General features: G+C 45.2%; 1 non-coding gene across 1 annotated transcript; it reads left to right on the top strand.

Moving 5' to 3' along the window:
* The first annotated feature begins 2,260 nt into the window (after window positions 1-2,260).
* Window positions 2,261-2,332, top strand: TRNAA-UGC (transfer RNA alanine (anticodon UGC)). Its single transcript has one exon. It is a non-coding gene; the product is annotated as a tRNA-Ala (tRNA).
* The last annotated feature ends 1,457 nt before the right edge of the window (window positions 2,333-3,789 follow it).

Here is a 3,789-nt window from a genome sequence, read left to right as displayed (position 1 = left end):
TTGATATTTGTATACATTTACATACATATACATATATTTGTAGGATTTCTGACTGATCACTCCATCCCTAAGCCTCAGGAGGTTTTAATTATAGCAGGATCTTACCCTCCCGTATACATGTAGACTTTAGTATAAGATTGGATTCACACCAGGTAGGTTCCAGGTGACGAGAGTCGCCTTACCGTGGCTGTCGGATACACATGAATTGGCCAATTTATGCGCTAAGAATTCTCATTTATTTCTATTTTCTAGAGCAGTAATGCTATTCAAATTTCATATTTTTCATGTTTGCATGCTATAGCGCTACAGAGTGCTACTTTATTTGTTAGTCATATATAGAGATGGCTACTCTTAGTAAGCACCTGTACAGACCAGTTTTCTGTTTTGGAAGTGACGGTCAGTCTTTTGATAGCTGTTATTGATAACCAGGGAACATTTTGGGCTAATGGCCCCTTTCCCTGGCTAGTAATATCAGCCACCAGCACACGGCTTTCCCTCTGCTGGTTATGAAAATTTGGCCAGAGCCCACTCTGTTTTTTTAAATTTAATTCTTTATTTTACACATAATGTACCCTAGGGGTGCTGACTACAATTTCCATCATTGTCTCTTGCTCGGCGCTGATCTCAGGCAACAATGATGTGAGCTGCATTCAGCTCCCGGCGCCTGTCCGGCACTCCGGCATTCAAAAGTCCCACGTTAGAGTTACTGTCAGACCTGGTGGCTTGAACTCCGGTAACCTTGTAGAGTTCAAAGCCACCGGGTCTCCCGGCAGCTGCAAGGCCCAGAAATCTCATGGGAAACTTTGAGGGACATTTTAGGTTTTGGGAGTTTCCAGCTGCTGGAACACCTAGAGGCTGCGAACTAAGGTTACCTTAGGTGTCTATTTTACTGTGCTTGTTAATAAAAAAAAAATAAGTGGGGTCCCTCGTCATTTTCATAATCAGCAAAGGGAAAGTCAACGGCTGGTGGCTGATATTAATATTCTGGGAACAGGTCAATACCCATTACGGTTCCCAGGCTATTAATATCAGCGCACAGCTGTTTGCTTAGCCTTTATTGATTATTAAAGGGGAGACCCCAAACAAAAATTGATGTGGGGTCCCCCTATATTCACTAACCATCAAAGGCTAAACAGACAGCTGCGGGCTTATATTAATAGCTTAGGAAGTGGCCATGGTTATTGGCCCCCTCCTAGACTAAAAACATCAGCTCTCATCCGCCGCAGAAATGGCGCATCAATAAAATGTGCCAAATCTGATGCTTAGCCTCCGATTTTCCCACTTGCCCTGATGCGATGACAAGTGGGTTAATGATTGTGGGGTTGACGTCAGCTGTTTTATGGCCGCTAATATCAAGTCCACAAGTTAGTAATGGAGAGGCATCTATAAGACTCCCTATTACTAACCCAATAGTCAGATTGTAAAAAAAAACACCCAGAATAAAGTCCTTTATTTTAAATAAAGACAAACACTCTTTTATTGAAATAAAAATAAAAAAGTATTATACTCACCTTTATGTCTAATCCACCGAAGTCCTTGTTCCCGGTAAAAGAGAAAAAATTAAAAAACACCATAATGCTCACCTTAACACCTAATCCCTGATACCCTTGTCACCAGTAAACTACAAAAAATAGTAAACCACCATAATACTCACCTGTCCGCCGTGAATATAATCCATACTGTCCCATGACAGTCCGGATGACTTGGAGAGCAGTCACATCAGCAGTCACTAATGTGACTGCTCTCGACGACAGCCCGCTCACACTGACACAAGAGTGTAATCTCTCCTGCAGGTGATGCCGCCTTTCTGCCGCCGCTGATGGCCTGCAACCAATCATCAGACATAAGCAATGTCAGGAGATCATCATGGGGTGCAGTGCTTGTCACGGTGCATATCTGGGAGGTAAGTGCTCTATGCTTTCTTCTTATTTGATTGGGACAATCGAAAAGCGCCATCCAGTAGGGAACAATCTCTTTAAAATATGGGAAAAGGAGAATTGCATTTTTTTTTAATCTGTTCAAAAAAAGATGTAAAAAATAAAATCGCCTCCTTTTTTCCCCATATTTTAAATATAAACAAATAATAAAAAATTAAAGAAAAATAGTTTCGTCTTGTCCCTAATAGTCCAGACTATGAGAATATGATGTTATTTATGCTGCATGATTATAAAAGAGAAAAAATAATAGAGAAAATCTATTAGTAGATAGTCATAGATTAGTGTCTCTTGGAGATGAGAACAAATCCCTGGGTGTCCATACAGGGGATGTAGCTCAGTGGTAGAGCGCATGCTTTGCATGTATGAGGCCCTGGGTTCAATCCCTGACATCTCTATGTTTTGTGATAAAAAAAAAAACTAGAAAAGTTTCCAAACATTCAGGAATCTGATACGTGTGAGTATACAGCGGTTCATCTGTCTGGGTGTAACACAGAAACTGCACACAGAACTAAATATCAGATAGGGACTAGTGTTGAGCGACACTAAAATGCTCGGGAGCTCGCCGTGATACTCGGTTGCCGGACCCGAGCAATGAACCCAATGTCCCTATGGGAGACCCGAGCATTTTTGCGGCGGCACCCCCGGCAGTCTGTAGAAAGCCTAAAAAGTGCCCAAAACGATAGTGACAGTGCTCAAATGACACGGGGACAGCATGGGGATCGCCCCAGGAAGCATTTCTGACCCCCAGGTCACTGCTGTCAATAACGTGGTCAGAGGTATTAAGCCACTTTTACGGGCTCACAATAGAAGGTTCAAAAATGAAACTGAAACTGTTTTCCTGTGAAATATGTTAAGGAACATCCTTTCCAGGGTAATGACTTGTGTATAAGGTAAAATAAATAACCAAAAACAAAAATACTCCTCCACACCTTGGGCTATGTTCACAAGTAGCATTTTTTATGCGTTTTTGCACTTTTGCATTGCTTTCAACCGTGACAAATGCAATCACCGGGAAATGTCATTTTAACATTTTACAACCTTATCTGGCCATGTGCTGTGTGACACATGCATACAGTGCTGAAAAGACATGGGAACAGCATGGGGAAGACCCCTGGATGCATCTCTGACACCTAGGTCACTGCCTAAAAGTGTGCCCATCAGAAATGATCCTTGCCGCATCAGAAGATGCAGACTTGCAACTATCCCCGTGCAAGTCCTTGTCCCAGGGCAGTGTTCAATTGTACCTCCCCCATTCCTTGCAATGAAAGAGCAAGTATGCAGCCTGCCACCCACTCACCCACCCCCAGGCTGCAATACCATACTGCTTGCTTGCTTGCACTTGAAATTGGGCCTTTTAGGCATGTGGAGGCGGAATCTGGCCACCACGTCATGGCTGCGTCGGCGGCCTGGTATCCATACTCAGTCCCCAGCCGCCCGGCGGCCGGGTGTCCACGCTTGGTCCGCAGCCGCCGGGGGTGGTCGGGTGTTTACGCTTGGTCCCCATCCGCCAGGGGGCGGCCGGGTGTCCATACTCGGTCCCCAGCCGCCCCGCGGCCGGGTGCCCACACACGGTCCCCAGCCGCCTGGGGGCGGCTGGGTGTCCATAAACGATCCCCAGCTGCCCCTATTTGTCTCGGTGCGCCTTATACACAAGCGCGCATACCAAAACATTACCTGTGACCTCCCCAGTGCATTTAGTGGGAAGGACAGCCTAACCACAAACACGTGGACAAGTGAATGTGGCCAGGGATGGTCCATCTCACTGACGCCTTCACACTGGGTTAATATTGTGGAAGCCGGGATACAGCTGGACACTGTGATGCAACACGTCCTCCAGACATAGAGGATTGCG

This window comes from Phyllobates terribilis, unplaced genomic scaffold, assembly GCF_046119375.1.
Source record: "Phyllobates terribilis strain yellow unplaced genomic scaffold, ASM4611937v1 Scaffold_81__1_contigs__length_6697587, whole genome shotgun sequence".
Classification (NCBI taxonomy): Eukaryota; Metazoa; Chordata; class Amphibia; order Anura; family Dendrobatidae; genus Phyllobates; species Phyllobates terribilis.
The sequence above is the reverse complement of the archived record's forward strand: the minus strand, read 5'-3'. Positions and strand labels throughout refer to the sequence as shown.